At 36.0% G+C, this 22715-nt stretch overlaps 1 protein-coding gene and 1 long non-coding RNA gene across 8 annotated transcripts in view; one reads left to right on the top strand and one right to left on the bottom strand.

Moving 5' to 3' along the window:
• unc5da (unc-5 netrin receptor Da) overlaps nucleotides 1-22715 on the top strand; it is a 201987-nt gene that overhangs the window by 79354 nt on the left and 99918 nt on the right. The window contains exon 1 of one of the 7 annotated variants that reach the window (XM_058759008.1): nucleotides 7021-7146. The exons of the other annotated variants lie outside the window; for them this stretch is intronic. The gene's annotated coding sequence lies outside the window, so the exon portion shown is untranslated. Of the gene's footprint in view, nucleotides 1-7020; nucleotides 7147-22715 lie in introns of those variants that run through there. 7 annotated transcript variants of the gene reach the window in all.
• On the bottom strand, nucleotides 15395-17344 carry LOC131529349 (uncharacterized). The gene is made up of 3 exons (XR_009268073.1): nucleotides 16677-17344; nucleotides 16403-16495; nucleotides 15395-15966 (listed from the first exon to the last, which is right to left on the bottom strand). It is a non-coding gene; the product is annotated as an uncharacterized LOC131529349 (long non-coding RNA).

Here is a 22715-nt window from a genome sequence, read left to right on the forward strand (position 1 = left end):
TTGCTTTTTAATGACCAGAAAATTGAATTTGTGAGTAACCCGTATCCCAGAATGCAGTCCAATTTCCCATCAAGCTCTGAAATACTGAATATTTTGATACACAGCTTCCCTACCAAGTATTTCACGGTTATCAGCTGCAATTTCTGTGGAAATTACCAATGACTCTCCAGTGATTAGCGCAGTCAATGTATACTTCAGAAGTTCAAAAGTAATTTCACTACTTACAGTGCCACTGTAACTAATAGCCTGCCGCCTCAATTAATGGCGACCTCTGATAGTGTTTGAAAGTTTGTGACACAGCACTCTTTCCTCACTCCCACACACTGCTGGATGTCGTCTAGAGCTCACGCTTGTGCTAAACTTACTGCTACTTCAATTACTCCTACGACTGTTGAGAACCCACACTCAAGTCCACAAACTCAAACTTGTTTAACTCTGAGGGTGTGGGTGCGATTTTTCTCAGTATCGTTTTGTAGAAAAACTTGTTGTCATCATCATCATCATCATCATCATCACTGCTGAAGGATCTTGGTGCTGAACATTATCACTTTCAGTCTGAAATGTCCATTATGATTTCTGTCCTATTCATCATTATTATCATCAGAATCACCTTAATCCTCCTCATTGTTGAAATGTCTTTAACTGTCGTCATTGTTGAGATATCTTCATCACCACCATCATCATCACAATTGCCATTGTTAAAGTATCATCATCATCGTCGTCGTCTTCAACACTATTGTTAAAAATATATTCTTCATCATCATTGAAATCTTCTTTCTGATCATCTTCATCATTGAAACATCATCATCCTCATTCATTATCATCATTTTTTAAATGTCTTCATTCTGATCTTCATCATCATCATCATCATCATCACTGAAATATTTTCATTCATTCTGATAATGATCACAATCATCATCATCATCACCATCATCCTGATCTCCATTATCCTCATCAATAAAATGTCTTCGTTATAATCATATTTCTCATTTTTCATAATTATTCTCGGTGTTACTGGAAAATGTAAAAGTTTTCTATGATCATCTTTGTATTGTATCATTAAAAAATTATTCTCATCATTGTCATGAAGAAATATTCTGATAGTTTACAGCACTTCCACTTTCTTATCATTTTCATCATTTAAAATATCTTCATTCTGATCTTCATCATTATGATTTCAGTCTCTCACTCAGATCCAAGCATCACTGCAGTAGTTTGGTGTCTATTTCTGTCCTCTGTGGACTGAGGCCTTTTGGACCCTGAACCCCTTCAGCTCTTTCTGCTCTGTGTCTAATAATCCACTGTTGTGCTGTGGCTCGCTCTTCTCAGCCGTGACTGCTTCGCTCTCTGGGGCAAACAGACCATGAGGGATCAGGCTGACCAGCACAATCCTGTCTCGAGCACTGACAGCAGCTACCCCATCCCATCCCATCCCATCCGCCTGTTACTTCCAGCACGTCTGTCTGGAGATCAAAGGATTTTTTTTCACAGTACCTGGATTCTGGTGGCTTGATGGCTGTTTTTGAGTATGTAAATGTGCCGACAGAAGAGATTTAAAATAGTGGATGAGTAATGTCTGAAGTAGTAAGGTTGCTCGTGTTGTTAAAACAGTGTGACTCTGTGTTCCATTTGTGGGATTCAAAGATAACTCCTAGATCTGAAACATATGAAAGATGAAACTCATAGCAATAATATATCAGCTGGGCCGGTTACGTAACTGACAACTAGGTCATAACAGACCCTGCTGATATACTATCATGCCTAACGTGAAAAGACAGAAAGTGCTCCATTACGGCAGTACTGGGAGCCATCCATAAATCAGAACTGTTTTGACTGCATCTTCAGCTGCTGTATGAGAAAATCAGCATCAGTTTACAGTGTGTGCTCATTAACGTCTCTATTTGGCTCTGTTTCATCTCGCTGTGAGGCGTTGCACTGTCGTTATAGCAGTTTAGTCACTAGTTTCTGTCATTCTCGGAGGAACCGTTTGCGCAAAAATAAATTCTGCCGTTATTTACTCATCCTCATCCCAGAGTTTATTTATATCGAGGGACACAAAGTGAATATTTGGAGAATTTGCTTGCAACAAAATCACTAGGGATGCATTGATTAAAAGTTCTGGCTTATAACAAAAAATATAAGTGATAACTTGCATTTCATGTTATGGCCGATAACAAATAAATGGCCAATATTAAAATGTTACACACTTCTCTCAAAAAACTAAATTCTGTCATTTTAAATGTTACATTTAATTCCATTTAGTAATTGTTAAAAAGTGAATATTGTAATACACAATATGAAAAGTTGATATTTAAAGATTAACTTTAATTGAGCATGAGATAACAGCAGAGGTAATCTAAATCTTGATCTAAATAGGTGAAAATGAACATGGAAAAAAGTCAAATATCAGTCTAAATGTATCCAATATCTACCAATAGATAATAATAAAAAAAGAATTTGTAGTACTTACTATTATAATAACAATAAAGTTTGCATAATTACATGCAAGTTATCCTAATCCTAACCCTAACCATATAGTAAGCACACATAGTTAAATAATATTACTCAGTACGTAATATGGACACCTTCAAATAAAGTGTAACCTAATATTTTATATTAGCCAAAAACCTACAGTAGCCTATATAATATTGATATATTATGGATCCCGACAAATGTCAAAATAGCACAGTGCTATCAAAAAAAAAAAATTGGCTTGAAAAATAATGCACAGTCATATTTTTCATGATTCATATGTTGGTTTGTATCTGTATTGAAGACTGACAGACCCTTTTCTCATTCACTTTCATAATATTGAAAAGAGTGTCCAGGAAATGAGAGTGAGTAAACTCTGTTTTGTGTAAACTGTTCCTTTAATCTGGCAGCTCTGTGACCGCAGTGGTGGTGTCCCAAAAGCTTGATGGAAATATCCAGGTTAAGACTGTGACACTCAACATGGCGTCCAGCAGCGCAGAACGAATGTTTGTTATTTATTTATACGAGTTCTCATTTATTTACTTTCTGGTGTATTAAATGATCTAACGGAACGCACAGCTGGCAGTGTAAGTAATGATTAGGCTTTACGGCGAGGCTCCCTCAGTGGCTTTTTTGCGGGGGTTTCAGGCAGGTGCCCTGTAATCTTTTCCAAACGACCGTCATTAGAGAGTTTGCAGTATCGGCATTTCTGACTAGCTGAGATTTATGCCCGTCTTTGGCAAACAGAGGAAACTCTCCGTCATCAGTGCTTATTCACTGCAGTGTGGGATTGGGGGACAGTTAATTAGTTTGTTTGTTTTTAGGTGCTTGTGATGCTGGTAGTGGAGAGGCACTTGAGACGAACATTAAAAGGAAGCAACTAAGAAAGAAATGGGACAGAAGCACCTCAGACAAGGCTAAGAAACATTCTGAAGGAAGCGAAAAAAGATGAAGGACTAGAAAAGCAAATGGAGATAGCCAGATAATTGAAAAGAGAAGCAGACAGTCTGTAGAGGAGAAAGAAACCAGAAACGACTGTGGGAGAGAGAACGATTGTTGCAGGCCTTGATGAATAGCAAATCAGACTTTGTAAAAACCTCCCTTCAGTGGTCAATCAGACTCAATTTATCTTTGACACAAAGCTGGGGCCCCGGCAAGGACCCCAGAGGACCCTGAGACACCGAGTGAGGTGATTGGGCAGTCTGAAGCAGTCATGCTGAACAGACACCCTTTCTCCACTGGAGCATAGAGGGGAGCTGGTGCACAAATATGAGCGTTCGAGGCCACAGGCATACTGCTCCCTCTATTTTCCAGGCTTAAAAAAAATAAAAAATTACTCACCCTCATTTCGTTCCAAACTCGTCTGACTTGCTTTCTTTAAAGAATGTTCAGGGGCTGTCAATTTCTTCCGAAGCCATTGAAAAACTCAAATTTAAGCCATCATTTGCTGAAAAATGTAATTCATGCTGAGGCATATTCAAACATGTCCTTCATTTGGTCCTTGTATGTTTCATAACTGATTGAGATATGTCCATTTTCAGTATTCAGAAGCACAGTGTGATTCGAGGGCTGTGGAGGACACATTTTTTTAGTGAATAACTAAATTTTGGTCATTCTTCACATTTTTTTTTTTTTATCTCCTTTTGTATTTCATTTAAGAAAAAATAAATAAAAAATAGTTTGGAATGGCATGGTGAATAAGGGGCCGTTCACACAGAATGTGTTTTTGCAGTGTTACTTTTCCATAGTTTTTTTTCCCAGTGTTAACATGTACTAGAACACTTGTGTCAGTGTGACGAATGACAGCTCTAAAATTGTGGTGTCTGCATCTCACGTTTTTCAATGCACAAATGTGATGTGTGTGGCTATTCCCTAAATGATGACAGAATTTTTATTTTTAGGTGAACTATTCCTTCCATACATGTGTGCTAATGGGGCATTTCATTAGGTCATGACCCCCTCCTACTTGGTCAGGGCTGTTTGTAGGATGACAATGGTCACTTCCTGCTGGGACAGGAAACAGATTCTTGCTTCGAGGGAGAGTGGTGAAGCTGAGAGTTGTAATGACTGACAGTGCTGTGTTTCCTACACACACACACACACACACACACACACACACACACAGCAGTCTCCTTAGAGGAAGTCACAGGAAAAAAACCCTCATTCTGTCAGAAGCTCAACTCCTCTCTCCTCCTCCATCCTATCCTTAGCTCCTGGATGTGCTGTCACACACTCCGTATGAGAGAACAGAGTGCTGAGTTTGTTTAAATTAGATGCACCTTTGTTATTTTTCTCTCTCGTCACATTTTTCAGGTTAGCTAATCTGTTTTTTTTTTCACTCTAATTTATTATATAACCAATTACTTGACTCGAATCAATTATATAAATTATATTAGTGTCTGAAACATAGTAATTCATTGCCATTTCCAAACCACAAGCAAGTGGATAAATGCTTTCAAATATAATCAAAATCACTAGGGATGCACTGATTAAAAGTTCTGGCTTATAACAAAAAATATAAGAAATAACTCTCATTTTTATGTTATGGTCGATAACTAATAAATAGCCAATAATAACATGTTACACTATTTTCTCAAAATACTTTTGTCATTCTGTCATTTTAAACGTTACATTTACTTCCATTTAGAAATTGTTAAAAAGTGAACATTATAATACACTTTATTTGAGCTTTAGATGACAGCGGAGGTAATCTAAACATACAATAGTTGAAAATAAACATGCAAAAATGTCAAATATGTATCCAATATCCACCAATAAATAACATTTTATTTTTCTTTCTCTTACCTTTTTCATTTCCCATTTTTCAGGTTAGCTAATTTTTTTTTTTACTGGATAATTTTACTGTTATTTTTAATAGTGAGATTCATTTTCAGGCATGAAAGGGTCTTAGGATTGTTTCAAACTGTCCTGTTTTCTTCTACAGATTATTTTAAAGTGTTTTGAGATTTTAGTTTCTAATGCCTCCATTAAACCTAATTGATGACATTCACACTGGAAGCTTTGTGTAGCCTTTTTAAAAGCCTATTTGGACTGTAACCGTTGTGATTTTTTTCATATCTTTGTTAGTTGCACCATATACTAATCACACACCAGCGAGACAGAGAGAGAGGACATTGCCATATTTAACATAGCGAATTAGGGAACGGGTGGGATGTGTTATTTGTCAACTGGCTGAAAAAGCGAGATGGAAAATAACCCATTTAAGGGAATCGACTGTAAGAAAAACATTCGCGCACATCTAATTGAGCCTACTCTAATAGGACGCTTGATCATAGCTGCTTGAGCACTTATGATATTAATTTAGCAAAGGCCTAATTTCCACTCCTGAAAACACGGCACTTACATAAAAGAAAGGAAGCAAGAAAGTCTTAATTAGATCTATGAATAGACAATGAAGGAAAGCACAGCAGGCTAAATGGAACTGTTTACTGGCTTTGTTCCCGATTTTACCACACACACACACACACACACACAAGCATGCAAATGCACTTTAATGCTTTTTCGGTGTGTATATGATGACCGTTTCTAAACTCCATTGGGGTATTTAAAAAAGACAACTCAGGGGTGGCAACCAGATGGAGACGCACACTAGCATCAATCCGTGGTGGACATATACCTCTAAAAAAGATCTGTTGGGTATTCGCTTTCCTCGCGTCCTACAACCATCTGCAGAGTACATACTGCTGTCCCCATGCTAATGTACGCCCTTCGTAGAGACCTGCTGAGTGCATACTTCTGTTCATGCGCTTCTGTCATACCTTACTTAATCCAGAGCCACCTGCTGAGTGCGTACCTCACAAACACATTCCTCTAATAGCCAAGAGCCCAAGTGTCACATTCGCTTCCTCAAAGTGCCCGCGCTCTGATTTGGCCCTTCTGTTTTAGTTCGAAATAACTTCTCGAGTGCTCGGTTTCACCTCCGACTCAGTAACGCACTTCCCACTCCATCAAACCATGTTCAAGTTGACCTCCGTCAAAGAGCACGACTTCAGAGGGACTCGAACACCATAGAAACAAGAAACTGGGCACTTTTGCTTTGGACCAGTAAGCCGTCTAGAAAACTCTGGCACCATGAGCACAATGTTTCCTATTGTATTTTTTTATTAATTTTTTTCATAATGTATTAGCAGTTCAGCCCCGTCAAATCATTCAGCGCTTTTACAGTGACTAATGTCAGTATGAGGCGTCTGTCAGTTCCTACGAGTGCCGTCGTTTTCTTCATCTAACAATTCTTTAATTGGCCATGCACAAGCGACATATGTTCATAGGTGAAACTGTAATTAATTCTGAAATGTTTGTTTATCAGTGTCTGCAAATTTAGAAAGGCCATTTTTATTGATGTTGTTCCAGTGGCATTTGTTAATTAACATTGTTTTAATGTGGCTGTCAGCTCACGATGGCAGTGTCTTCATGGCATCCTGCAAGTACTCAGTGATCTGGAGTGAAGCGGAGAAATAGGAGAGAGAGAGAGAGAAAGACAGAGACAGGGAAAGAGAGAGCTAAATACAGAAACGGAAGATGGTGAGATGGTGAGAGGGGGAAACGGGGCCCTGCAGTCTCTAATGGAACTGCCTGGAAGCAAAATAGGAGGAATAGGAGATTTTGAAAACGGAAAGAAAAGAGAAGGGAGGTGTGGAATGGAGATGCACTGAGGTGAGTGAAGGGAGTGAGTAGAAGAAAGCAGACGAAAAGGAAAAATGAAAGGGGATATAAATTCAATTTACAGTGTACTCTATTATTAACCAAAGTGAATTTTCATTGATCTGTTATATTTTGGTTAATGGCACTTTCCATGAATGGTTTTTGTTTATTTATTAGACATTTTATAGATAACGTTAATCTGTTATCTGTGTTGTTTTATATGTTTTGTACATATACAATGTATAAAAATACATTTTATGGGTGTGTACCCTAGTGAAAAATAAACATACTAAAATGTATTTTAAATACATTTATTTTATGCAAAGTATACTACGAACGCATTTACATATTTATGTACTTTATCGAAATACCCTGCAATTAGTATAATAAACTGCTATACTTAAAGTCTGCTAAACTGGAACAACTAATTTTGTGCTTAGTGCTCTTTAATAGTGCTGAAGTCCAACTAAAGTTATACTGAAGTATATCTGATTGTGCTAAAGTGGAAATTGGCACTTTGAATAACTTGCATTTAAAGACCGTTATTATTCAAATGTCATGCAGTCCTCATCAGTAGTGACATTAATACACATTTTAGGCTTAATACATTCAGAAATGTGCATTTTGCACAAGTAGTGCTCCAAATAAAGTTTAATTATAATTTTTATATCAGTTAATCTCGAGGGATATGTCAGTATTTATTTATTTTTTTCGTTTTTACAAGTATGCTAATCATTGAAAGTGGCAAAAAGTTTGTGTTTATTGCAGACAACTAATTTCTAATATTTTTTTTCTTTGTTTTTTTCCCCCATTGCAATTCACCTTTAATGACTCGGATATTCCTGTATAGGTAAGTTTAAATTTCCTTGAAATCTCCTAAAAAATAATATGTGTGTGTGTGTGTAGATCCGAGTGTTTGTGAGATCGAGCGCATGCTTGTGGAAGCTGAACTCCTCTGTACTGACTTTTCTAAACTCTTTGATGTTGCATTGCTAGCATACAGTGAGGGAAGGAAGTGCTACGGCTGAATCAATAAACACACACACACACAAGGTTGAGCAAACTTTCATCTCAGCCAGTGGTCAATATTTGATTCAGTAGTTTGGTTTTCGTTGATATTTCACTCTGTATTTCGAGATTCTGGAACTGTTTTCTGTGCTTTTCCAACACATTTGAAACTCAGAGTTTCAGAATGAGGTGAGACAAGGTTTGCAATGAACCTATCAAGACTTGTCTGATACGATTTACAAAATTGTGTTTTTCAGGGGCTTTATTGTCTGAGTGTGTGCCAGTAAGTTGAACTTGTATTGCTCTAGTGCTCCAAACTTTTTAAGAATGAAGGTCTCCAGGAAGGAAGTTTAAAAAAAACTCACTAAACTGCAGTTTCCACACACATTCAGGAACAAATCCACCTAGCGACAGATACCCTCTGCTGAAGTTAATCCAGGCTGCCACATATCAAATCATTCTGACACTCAGTTCCTGTTCAGTGGTGACTAATGTATCTCATCCTGAAAACAGAGACGCCACACTCGGAGAGAGAGAGGGAGGAAGTGTCTGGCTGTCCTGTACCTATTGTCTTACACGTACTGCAGACCAAACCCCTGAACATCTAAGCCTAACGCAAACCTCCATTTGAATTTCACAAATGTGTGACAGACCATATTTAGTTGAAATTTAAACTTCTGCTTGTTATATAAGTGTTTTTTTCATCTTTTCTTCCTTAGTCTCTGTTTGTTCAGTGTGATAAAGTTTGCACTAAGGGTCTGGTGTTATCGCATAAATTCATTTGTATTATTCAAGTCAGATTCATTTTGCACAGTGTGTCCTCATCAATGTTTTTATCCCTTTGATAAGGACTTCATCGTGAATTATTAAGTGTGCTTTGTAACTTTGAGAGGAGGGCTTGAAAAATTAAAAAGATAAAGGCTCAAGATGAGAAGAGTATTAAAATTCCAGATGATTTTGGGCCACGGAAACCAGAGAAGCAGATATTCTCACAGAGAAATGAAAGCAAGGAAGCTTTCTCTTAAGCAAAAAAACAGAAATGCAAAGAAAAAGAGTTGAGACGAGAATATGAAAAAGACTCTAGTGATGTTTTACAGATTTGAGACTGGTGAATCCGTGCAGAGTCAGAGTTACCAGCAATAATCAGTCATACTCAGTATACAAATATATAAAAACTTTGTTTTTAAAATTTTTCCAAAATCATGTTTTTTATTGTTATCATGTTTTTATTGTGTTTTATTGTGTTCGTTAGCTGTATTTTTTAATTTATTTTTTTATTTTTAGCCTAATCAAAATAACCCAACTGCAGTTTGATTGAGATTAATTGGAATGCACAATGAAAAAACACGATTTCTGAAACGAACTCTTCATACTGTATATGTAAGGGATAATCAACGGCGAAGTGCATTCAAATAGTTTAATGCACAGCTAGCCGTTGATTATCCTGTTTATGCCATGGTCATTTGCCAGCATTCACATATTAAAGATGTTAATAATATTTGTGCTGCAATATTTGACCGGAACGATAAAAATGACGGTTATTTTCGTCTGTATTACTATTCAACTGTAACTGTATGTTACTATGGTTACCAATGTTTGTAGGAAGCACATTAATATAGAACGTGATTAAACTGACCTGGAACTACCTGTGCAGTTCAACGAATTTAATCAACACCTGCCAGCCAATCAGAATCGAGTATTCAGACAGACCATGGCATAAACAGTGTATAGAGAGAGAGAGAGAGAGGAGAGGAACATTTTGTTAAATATATGTACTATATTAGCTTATATATTCATTAGGCCTATATTTCTCTTAACCTGTTTGTGATGTCTTGATTATTTAATGTTTTTAAATGAATCTGTCATCAGAACAAGTTATGATAGCTACTGTGTAAATGATTATATTTCAACAATGAACTGGAGTAGAAACATAATTAGATTTAGAAGTTAATGCAAAAACTGCTTTTTATGCAGTTTGCATAACATTTTTTTTGAGTGTTGATTATTATATCTACAATAATCAACTCTCAAAAAATGAACAAATAATTGAATGTAATAGTTTTGGCTCTGTTGTTTGTAACCTTTAATATTATAGTAATGTTCAAGTAAACTGCTCCAGTTTACAGCATATCGATTTTTTTTTTTTATCCTTATGTGAAAACACAGTTTGTTCAGTAAACCACTGTTTAATAAAAAATTAAAAAAAAAAAACGAAAAAAAATACTCTATCTCTATCTATCTATCTTTGAAGGATCATACGACACTGAAGACTGGAGTAATAGCTGCTGAAAATTCAGCTTTTCTGTCACAAGAATAAACTACCTTTTTTAAATCTATTAAAATAGAAAACAATTATTTTAAATTGTAATAATATTTCACTGTTTTTATTTTAATAAATGCAGCCATGGTGATTTCTCTCAAAAACATAGAAAGTCTTACCAACCCCAAACTTTTGAACTCTAGTACATTTAGTTTGAACTTTTTGAGTTTCTTTGAATTGCACTTCAATTCTTTTCCCTGTCATTCCAGTTGAACTTCCTGTGGGGTGTGGCCAATTGAGAAGGGAGCCAATTCTTCAATTTTATCACTAGCAACGATGACTCATTTCATAACCCAGCATGCTGAGAGTCAATAGAGAGGAATCACGTTTTATCCCAGCACACTAACATCAGAGGCGTACCACGGCGTAACCCATTCAACTGTCGACGGAACAAAACCTTTATTTCAGAAGTTTAACACAAACTCCACCTTTCACAGATAGTTTCTGAACCATTTCATGTGTAGCCGCTCTCTCTCCAGTGATTTTGTATGTCTCGGCTGACTGTGCACACGTCATTATGACTGAATGGCAGTGCTTTTGATGAAAGTGTGAACACTCTGAAGTTTGAGAAATAATCATTACTATGAATTATGGCAAAATGGAGAATCTCAGCAGTGGGTCGCTCTGATGATTCTGTCTAATGGGCCCTCCATTACGGAATGTGTTTGTGTGCATTAGATTCTCAGTTGGGCCGTCGTCTTTACGAGTTGATCAACAGGGAGGCTCTTTTATGATAGTTTCAAAGTACTTGTCCCACGGAACAAAGAAAAGTAAGGGGAAGGAACAGAGAAAACGTGTGGAAAACACATTCATTCTCTTTGTGGTGATGTCTTCCTTCATGTCAAAAGACGCTGCAATACCACTCTAGTAATTATGTCCCAACTTCAGTGAAAAGAGCCTAAGACAGGAACCCAATTGTCTCAAAGAAAGACAATGACACTGTAATTGCCTTTTATGTTCCTGCAGGATGACAAGGAAGAATCAGAAATGACAGCCAATGAGCTTTTATTGTAAAGCACGGAAGCTATTGAATTCCCTGCTGGAATAACCCTCCATCTAATGTTGAGAGAGTCGACAGGTTAATAATTACAAGCCAGATTCCCCATAATTGAGTTTATACATAGTTTTATGAGCATGGCCGATATCTATTTCCATTCGCCCTTTCAGTATAATCAATTGTTATTGTCAATTTAAATGCTGTAAGGAAGATCTAAGATGGTTTACACAAGTAAACACATCACTTATGCATACACGTTTGCCATAGGCTTAGAGGTGTATTATTATGTGGCCTTTGCACCCTTGAACGCAAAGGTGTTAACATAAAAGGTGTTTTCAGTAGCACACTGATTGTCACTTTTGGTGCGAAACTGTGGAAAAGTGGCGTGTGCATCTAGGCACATTGTGATGAAGGTTTTGATAGCTGGCCAGTATTTGATCCCCATTACACAGTTGGCGTGCTGCGTGTTCATGGGGTTTAATTAAATAATTCTGGATGATAACTCTTCTCATTCTACTCTGTTGGAGTGCTTTGAATGGATGCTCTCCAGCATGCTTCTTCACTGCTATGAAGAGCAGCTCCACAAGAGCCAGAGTGGATCTATGCCCAGTTGTCCATAGGTGTAGATTTTGGCGTAATTTAATTTGATTATTTTTGTATTTATTTTATTTTACTTTTTTTCATTTTGAAACCTGAGGGTATACTATTTCCAGTTTTTGTCATATTGGTTTTTCGGTGAATGTTGCCCATAGAAGTGGACTCTTTTTCCTAGTGTAAAAAAAAAGACATACAACATTTTTTTTAAATGTTCTTTTAAATACTAAATTGCATTTAAATGTAATTGAGTACATTTTAACACAATACAGTAATTATACTTAAGTGTAATTCCCTGCACTTTTTCCATTCATCCTTGTCTCAACGTCATTGTTGTCCCATTTAATGTTTGCATTTGTTACTTCCTATGATTTTAAATGTGACATAAAAGTATAGAGATTATAAGTGGCTTTTAAAGAGCTTCCACCGTTGAACAGTGCTTCAGGGGAACTGTAAGTCACTTTGGATAAAAGTGTCTGCTAAATGATTACTTATACTAGATCACATACCATAAATAAAGCAGAAATTTAAGCTTTCCTAATCCAAATTCACAACAAAAACAGGGCCGTGGTTTTAAAGCTGCAATAAACCCATCACAGTGTTTACTGTGCTTGACTTCACTTGTTGATTTACTGACATTGGATTAATTTTCTTCACGTATATTGCATACATTCTTTCCTCATTTGTAGCAGAATTCATCGTTCTCATAATGAGAAAGCACACTTGAGATAAATTCCTTGTCGCATTGGGAACACGCTTTTATTTATTTATATTTCATGCCGGGGGCTTAAATTAATCATTAATGTTCTGATGTATAGGTGTATTAATTTGCTCGTGTTTGTGTTGTAAGGACACCAGACGTGTATGCATATTTTGTGTGCAATTAATTCTCCACAGTTTCGGGGGAATGTTTTGCCACATTACGTTGAATAGATGTAGCCGTAATTATTTCTTAATTCATGCTATTAGTGTTCCGCTATACAAAGATTCATTCCTCATCCCCTTCTTTCCGTCATTGATTGGAAATGGACATCTTGTCCATTGTGCTACATGTAATTGACTATGAGAAGGGACCATTAAAGCAAACAGATCAAGTTCCTTGGCTGCATTGTCTTACATACAGTGGTCCCAGTAGGGAAATCAAGGGCCTTTTGTGTAGGATTTCTTACGATGGAATTTGATTCCCTATTTAGAGCTATGTTATGCTATTTTCCTGCTCTCCTTCCACCCTCTTTGCTATCCTTGGTTTATCTGGCCCCCTATTGCCTGAATTGCTTGCAAATAAGTGATGAGTTGTTATAACATGGATTGGAAGGTCATGACATTCAGAAGTCTGCTTTACAAAATTCCTTATTTTAATTCAGTTGAAAGTGTGCCGTTGTAACGGAGCTGACGAGACGAGAGGCGTGCGGATCTATGTGCAATCTTTTATTAATAAACATAGTCGAAACAAGAGGGGTAATCTTGTTTGACAAGAGGGGTAATCCGTAAACGTGAGCATAATGCAGTCCGAAACAGCAAGCAAAGGGTTAATCCAAGATACGTGGCAAGAATCAGGAGCCAGGAAAACAGGCAAGGCAAGACTATGACTAGATTATGAAAACTAGAGCAGGCTCCGTAAAGTAGCTATCACAGTGATAAACACTAAACAATACTCAGCGATCAGAACGAGGAAGTCCAAGGCTTATAAAGCGTGTCTGATTGGTTACAGCTATGTGTGTGTAATTGAGTGCAGATGAATCCAATCAGTGCAGTGGAACATGGGAGACGTAGTCCAGGGTGATGTGTAACAGTTTGTGTGGTGTGAAAGTCAATGTAATCGGAGGGCAACCTCTGGTGGCAAGTGGACGGAAGGCCACGGACAGGATTCGTGACAGCCGTTTGAATTTGGGCCGTCAATGTAACACAGTAATTTAGTGCAATTAATTATGAAAATGATGTCAAAATAGATGCTCTTAGATTGTAGACCAGCGAACATGTTCAATGATACAGAAATAAAGCCTTTTGTAGTGCCATAATAAGGTAATGCCTTTTGAATTATCTTAATATAAGAGCTTTTCTCAGTAAATCTTGATATATCCCATTAATTAATGGCCATATCATGCTCCTAATTCAATTGCTTTTAAAACTAATTATGGACTAGATTACACTGTTGAATCATTTCAAAATCTCATCACTCAAGAACTAAGTTTAATCTGTAATATAACTTGTAGCATCGCTCTTTTAGCTACTGGTTTATTTGAGATCTTTTATCTATCTTTCTTTATTGTATCTTTTGTTTGTATTCAGTGTGTCTAGCTCTTTCTAACACCTCAGCTTTTGTGATATTTCGTTTGTCCTTTCTCTAAAATGTTTATCTTTTTATCTCTTTTCTATGTCTGTGATTTTTCTTGTTCAATCCCCTGAATTTGGAGATTTTGTAAGGGCTTCATGGTTTTTGTGATTCTATGTCTCAACCCATGCTTTTATTCTTCTTTCTTTTTTTTTTTATTCTCAGCTCGTATATGTGAAGTGTGTACTATCTGCACAAATAACGTAATAGCAAGCACATTTCTCAAACAATTCTTGGTATATATATTCTTGGTAAATTGCAGTTTGTTTATTACAAATGAAGCGATCAGGAAAACAATCTGAGTGAGATACAAAAAAATATTTACATTCCTGCCAATGGTTGCTTAAAGTTGTTGCTGCATATAACACTGAGATAAAATAAATGATGTTAACGTTGAGGAAATTAGCTTCTCCTTTACCATTGCCCTGATAGAGTGATTTAGAGAGTGTGTGAATGTGTGTGTACTGTAGGTCAGGTCATTATCCAAACCAGCTTGCTATCAGGATAATTGTTTTAAACATCTGACTCATCAGGTGGATCCCACAGACTGACATAATTTAACTCTTGATCATGTTTCCTCATAGATAGATAGGTACACTCTTAACCTGAATTAGTTGACTTCACTAGAAATTCGCGTGGAAACCCGTTGCACTAAACAATTTTAGTTTTTACACCGGGTGAAACTAAACCGGTTCAGTTGTATTAACAGAGAACCTTAAGTTCATGCAGTAGACAAATCAGGTTTACATTAGTAGTCTTTACTCAAAATCATTGGTTCATATCAATTATTATTTGGAGTATAGGTTGTATAAAACAGCTATTTCAAGTTACAACTACAAAAACATATATTAGCAAATAACATTAACAAATGTTTTTAAGTAATGACACATTTATGTAATGCCATGTAATTAGACATAGATTGAGATTTAGTGTATTAAACATTTAGTTTCAAATAAATTGGAAAAAAAGAAAAACAGATTTCAATGCATGTTTTTTTTTGTTTGTTTGTTTAATTGTTCACCAAAGATATGGTAGCACAACAATACATAAAACTTGTCAGCCACAAGACAAGTAAAAATAAGCTTTGGAACAGCTTGTTAACAATTGTAACTATTTTGTAGAAGAAACAAGAACACACAGTATTCAAGAATATATGCTATATCTCTTGTGAATGCCTGGATGTGTATTAACAACTGGGCTTAAATTAAAACAGAGGCAAGTCTCTGTAACTTTAAACTTGGCTGAAGAATTGTGTGAACACATTAACTGAGCACTAACAGCACTAATATACAGAGACAGAATACACTTTAATGTCTCGTACGGCAGAACAATTTTTCAGAGTTTGCAACCTGGGTTTTAGTTCACTGTGGCCCAACATGAGAAGTACCTGTTGGATGATCTGGAATGTGTTCTTCATAGATTTAGGATAATTGAGATGCAGTGCTTAAATCCATACAGAATGCACATAGCTTTTTACAAGTCTTCAATACTGTCCATCACAACATCTCCTTCAATGAGGCTGGATTGAGACGGAGAGAGGATGAGAGCACCTTCATGCTCAGTGAGGATGATTCCAGAGTCCTAACAACGAAAGAGCACAATCATGAAATTTCTCATTATATAACCATAAATAATGTTAAGCAATTTGTTACAACTGCTGGAGTTAATTAAATGAATAGTCCACCAAAAAATGTAAATTCTCTCTCCTCAAAATGATTATTTAAATTTTGGTAAAATAGAAAAAGTTCACGCAAAAATGAAAATCTGCTGTTAATTTACACACCCTCAGGCCATCCAAGGTGTGGCTGAGTTTTTCTTCAGTAGAGCATTAAAGATTTTTAGCTGTAACTCTGATTCTTGGTAATTCATTTAATGCAAGTCAATGGCTACCATCACTTGGAGTAAAAAAAAAAAACTTCTCAGAGGTTTTATAAAACACAGGAACTATCAATTAATGGTTAAATGATTATGTTTTATGTCCGGTTAGATATTCTGAGAGAAAACAGTGGTTACTTACAAAGCATACTTTGTAGAAATCTGTAGGGTTGTCGCAAAGGGCAAAAGGGAGCCCTCTGAGCAGCAGAAACCTAGTATCAGTTGGCTCTTTAGTCTGTTGGGGAGTAAAATGAATCAATTAATAAAATCAAAGAAATGATCACAAGAAAGCAGAACCAGTCAGGCACAATTTTGATTGTATTATACAACCAATATTGTAAACTTTTTCAATACATTTTCATTACTTAAGCTGTGAAAAACAATGCAATGCAAGTCTACAATGAATATGGACTAACCTTGATTTGTTGTGAAAGCTGTCAACAGCTGCCCAACATCCCCTCTTTAGACTGAAATATCTCAATTAGATGATTGCTTGAGATTCTTGCCCACAATCCTGTAGAACTCCATGAACACATAAAACAGAGAAAAAAAGTGTTACATTTCAAGACTAACTGTAACTTTTAGCATAAATGTTTAGCATATGCACATCACTTTAAGCTCAACAACTCAGTTACAGTTATTATAAATAATAATAGTTAAGAATATATATAAGTTATCTAAGGGACAAACTAGCGTTAACAAAAAGCTAATTCATGCACACGTGCTGATTTAAACAACTGAAGCGAAGGGTAATGAAATGCTAACATCACACCTAAACTGAACATGCAGAAACACACTTGCTGAACTTATCTTAACTGTGAACCAAAAGAAACACGGATTTTAATATTAGCATTATAGCTTCTGTGAAGCGACAGGGGGAAAACCGTCGATCAGTAAGTTAGGCCTATAAGACTACTTTAGCTTTAACTATAGTAACGATGTCATCGGACCGGTCTTTTGGATAATCAATTTTCCCAGAAAGATAAAGAGAAAGAAGCTAATTTCACTCACCGTTTCATGATGTTTTCCAAATCCATCGCGTGCATCATCAATCGGTCTCGGGTCTCTTCAAACATCGCGCGCTCACGCAGACGTGTTCGAATGGGGCTCCTCCCCCTCAGAGAAACTTAACACACATCTCTACTTAATATAATCATTGCATGCAATATTTCGTCTGATTACTTCAAATAACTAATTATATTTAGTAATGGCGACGTGAAAAAAAACAAAAACAAGAAAGAATAATTAAAGACAGCTAAAAACGTTTATTTAAAACAAAATCCGGGTTTAGAGTGTAGATAGATAGATAGATAGATAGATAGATAGATAGATAGATAGATGGGCAGACTTGTTACTATATCCACATCCAAATCTCATTCTATTAAAAAAAAAAAATCTCAGCTGCAAATGAAAGTCTAAAATAATCTAAATAGCTTTGGTGTGAATGATTAACAACCCAGGTGGCCTGCTGGAGAGGGTCTGACTTAATTCTGCACTGGTGTTTATGCAGTGAGACTTGTGTGTCAGAGCCAACTGTGAAGTGTCCCTTTTCCCTCAGCTTGGCTCCCTTCTATAATTATGACACCCTCCAGATGTCACCTCTCCATCCTGTGAGCCCTCCTGCACTGCCTGCCAACCACGCCATCTTCCCCCTCCCCCTTTCTGTCGCCACCTCTTTCACTCCCTTTGACTTGTAATCTCCTATCCTGCATTTGTTAAAAATCTTCACTTCGCTTCACTTTTTTTTTTTTTTTTTTTTTATGTTTTGTAATTCAGCTGTATCCAAAAGTCTGAGGCCACATTGAAAATCTGACATTCACACACTGGTATGTTGTTAATCGTGCTTACATTGAAGCATAATTGAAGTTCTGAAAATGTGTGTGTGTTTATGTACATACATATACATACATATATATATATATATATATATATATATATATATATATATATATATATATACACACACACACCTTATTTCAACCTTATTTCACATTAATTTTATAATATGTAAAGAAATATAAATAAAATGTAAAATATGTACATTGTAAAATAATGTATAAATGTATATTTATAACTAGAATGTTAAATTATTTTAAACTTAATATATACTTAACTGTGTATATATGTATCTGTGTGTATTTATTATATATAAATAAACTAGATTTAGTGCTCTTTTCTAGTGCCCAACTACATATTTTAATTAATTTAAACACAATATCAAACATATGCATATGAAAATGAGTAGACAGAAGTGGCAGTAGCAGTGCATCTTACTAATTGTGTAATCACACTGATAGTGATTGTAATTGTAGCCTGGCAACCCTGCATGAACATTTTATATGTATAAGAACGGAAATGTGCTAAGATTTCAGGATGGTTAAGTTTGACATTTACACACAATCAAACTGTCACTTGTTAGACTGTGCAAATGATAATGATGGATGTATCAGTGTTATTTAAGTATTTACTTTTAGTATAGTGATAAAGCGTGCATAAATTTGCATAAATGTTTGTGGAAATAGCGGAATGTTCTGTGAATACCTTCCCTCTGGTGATTGATGGCCTAGTTTCTCTCACTGTAGATAGGAGAGATATTCGGCAAGAGAGATGGACAGATTGAGCTGATATGCACAGAGAGAGAAAAAGAATAAGGAAACTTCTGCCCTGAGTTTCAGTTATCTATCGCCGCGGCGATGCCTCATTATTTCTGCCTCATATACATGGCCCTGAATGTTTCCCTCATATAAGCAGTTTTGAAGAAGACACTTTGAAACTTTAGCTTCCCGAGCTATTTCAAGTAGTTAAACTACAGTCAAGCTACACTTTTGAAGTAGGTTGTTAGCTAACCCAGGGTAGAAGATCACATCCCACCCTATATACCTCTGCTGTTATCTATCATTTATAAATAATGCAAACTGATCTGCTGTATTATGTAGTTTTATAATCAACTTTTTTTATATATATATATATATATATATATATATATATATCTTAAGCCTGTTGATTTTCACTATATTTTCTTCAATACAGGTTTTCTTCAAACAAGTTTGCATATTTTTTCCATGTTTGATTGATTGATTACTTCATAATATTAAATTATAAAAATGATTCAAATTCAGACCCATTTACTAATTAATTACATCAATTTGTGAATCAGTTCAGCTGATTAATTGAAAAGAACACTGATTTCACTGTGTCTTCCAAGTCAAGAGCAACATCCAGACACTTTTTTTTTAGAGCAGTGCGTAACTATAAAACTGCATATTTTCTAAGGTATTTAGATTTTATTATTTTTTCAAGAGTTTTTAGAGGCCTTGAGAACACAATTTTTTATTTTTATTTTTTGTAGCCATGGGAACCCTGTAAATAACACTATAAAAGACACTCAGAATTTCAAAACCGTTTCATTAAACTATTAACCACCCAAACAAACCTACTGACTAAAATGACTCCCAAACGATATAGGAAAAATAGGAGGTTATGTTTAATTATTGCTTCATCTCACTTTCTCTTTCTGTTTTAACAGCTGATCTCATAGAATGTTTTTTTTTGGCTAGAAAGTTTTTTTTTTTTTTTTTCTGTGCTACGAAATCATCTGACTTCCTTTTTTCTGTAAATCCTCCATACTGTGTATATTTACATGTACATCTCCCTTTAAATTTCAAGGTTACAAGTAAATGTGTGCATGTTCCCCACATTAAAGCTGATGAAAGCTTGCTGACACAGCTCATGATTGCATCCCACAAGACCTATTCCACTTGCGGGAGCAGCACTCAGAAATCAGCTCTAGTCCGGTTCACCAATTAGCCCCGCGAGGGCCGTAATGGCTGCCGTGATCAAAGCCTGAACATTGCGCTGCACTGGGCCTGTTTCTTTAAGGCCTCCTGAGGAGCAAGCAACAACTATGGGCTAAAAGCTGCCAACCAGCTGGTCACTGGTACAATGAAAGGTGTCAAGATCATATGTATCTCTTGAGAGCTTTACATATTCATGCACAGTGGAACTCAAGCACATATACAAGCGCTTCAGAGACCTCCAGCACTTCAAAGGAGGTATTCTTAGCTCTTACTCTTTCATAATACACTAACATCTTAAAGTGTGGCTCATGGCCGCTGAGCAAAAGGCATTTTCACGTTCTCTGAAGAAGGTAGCTGTTTTACGGTTTTTCCATAGCACTATATGACATCTGCTGTAGGGCTTGCCCATATGTAAATATGCAAATCCCACCTCCAGATTCACCTGATTGGCCCATGTTTTAAGACTAACATGGCTGTGTCTGAATTTGTTGGGCCATATGCAGGGCCGTCCTTTGGGCAGTGTAACTGGTGCAGTCGCACAGGGCCCCGCGCTTTGAGTTTTAATTATTATTAAAACTTTATTGTTTAAGAAATAATCACACAATATTTCTTCCATGTTTTAACAGTACACTTGTTGTGCAGCACTTAGTTTGCCAAAAAGTTAAAAGGTTTTAATTTCCATTGGATTACAAGAAAAATGTAGTTAATGTTTTATGCCTTCATTTTTGATTACCAGAAAAAAAAAAATAAATAAATAAAATAAAGAGCCCTACAAATATTTTAATCAAGTTCAACTTTTAATCTTCATGACTTCAAGACATGCTTTTTGAATAATAAACTTTACGTTAACCATTAAATAGAGTCCAGAAAATAAAAATGAAACACACAAACAAAAAACACAGAATCCAGAAAAATTACAACTGAAAAAAAATAAAAAAATGGAATTTGGAAAAACATAAAATGGATTTCATAGGGCCCTAAAATTGCATACTCTCTGAGTAGGTACTTATTTTCACATTGTTTTCACTTACTATAAGTGTCAATTTTTAAAAATTGAGGTTTATACATTATCTGTAGCTGATACATTATTATACATTATTCATAAGCTGAATAAATAAGCTTTCCATTGATGTATGGTTTGTTAGGATCAGACAATATTTGGCCGAGATACAACTATTTGAAAATCTGGAATCTGAGGGTGCAAAAAAATCTAAATATTGAGAAAATCGCCTTTAAAGTTGTCCAAATTAAGTTCTTAGCCATGCATATTACTAATCAAAATGAAGTTTTGACATATTTACAGTAAGAAATTTACAAAATATCTTCATGGAACATGATCTTTACTTAATATTCTAATGATTTTTGGCATAAAAGAAAAATCGATCATTTTGACTCATACAATGTATTTTTGGCTATTGCTACAAATATACCCCAGCAACTTAAGACTGGTTTTGTGGTCCAGGGTCACATATAGTAGAGAAGTGTGTGATTTCAGAGGCAGCCATTGTTAAGTTGTACTTCATGTGAAAATTATGTTTTTGATGCTCATTGTTGCCACCTGCTGGTCTGGAGACCTTGGAAAAATTCCTGACAGGCTCATTTGTTTATAAACGTATTTGTTAGGAGGTTAAATTCAGGGTGGAATAGAGGGCAAAAGTGACCAAGACTCCTTCAACTGTTTATTTTAGCTCTGTTTCATGTTTCTGTCTTAATGTTGAGAAGACTTAGCAGGCTAACACTCCCAGTCTGTTGATTCTGTCAAGGGAAGCAGGGTTAACCACATTTTTTGACAGCTCGAAAGGAGTAGGGAATTGAGGAAGCTAAAACGAAGCCATCAGAAAACTTCTAAGTCAGCTTATTGGTGGAGAGGAATGTGTTGCCGTCACACCACACAGAGAAGAGAAAAAGCTGAACCACAGTTAAGGTCAGTGCTAACACACTGGTGCGGCGCGAAGATGAGGCTGGAGGAGTGATGAAAGGTCTTCATTGCTTGAGTGTCGTAAACGACAGGGCGCCTGTGTGTGTTTGTGTGGACAAAGGTGGCTTAATAAGGGTCATACCATGCAAAAACAAGTTTTTTTTTTTTTTAACTAACAGGTTAAAGAAGACAAACTCTGTTTACATAAACATTGAACTAAGCATGTAGATATACAGTAGAAGTCTTAAAGGTACAGTGGAAAACAGCTTGTTTATTTAAAAAAGTCAGATGGAATTTAATCAAGAACTAGCCTAAATGACGACGATTTGTTATAGTCTACCTTGACTAACATTAAAAGTGGACTTGTGTAGGTATAATTGAAGCTTTGGATTCTTTTCAACACTGCACACAAATCCGATTTGGTTTTCCGACATTCCACACTGTCGTTTTGCAAGTGATAATATCTAATCCGTTCAGACAGTTTAGTCGATATCCGGTTGTATGTACATCGGTTGTTAGTGATGATGTAGCTAAGCGTTAGGGTGATGCCAGAGTAGCATGAGAGTGTGGAAAGAGACGACTGAAAATCCTTTTGCCTCTATACATGTCCATCATGACATCTTGTGCATGAGAAAGCATTAGCAACAAAGTCATTTTAGCCATTCATGCATATACTGTGTCCAAAACAGCAGACTCATTCACTACATAGTGAATAACACGTAGTTCACTATATGAAGAAC

This window comes from Onychostoma macrolepis, chromosome 21 (genome assembly GCF_012432095.1).
Source record: "Onychostoma macrolepis isolate SWU-2019 chromosome 21, ASM1243209v1, whole genome shotgun sequence".
NCBI lineage: Eukaryota > Metazoa > Chordata > Actinopteri > Cypriniformes > Cyprinidae > Onychostoma > Onychostoma macrolepis.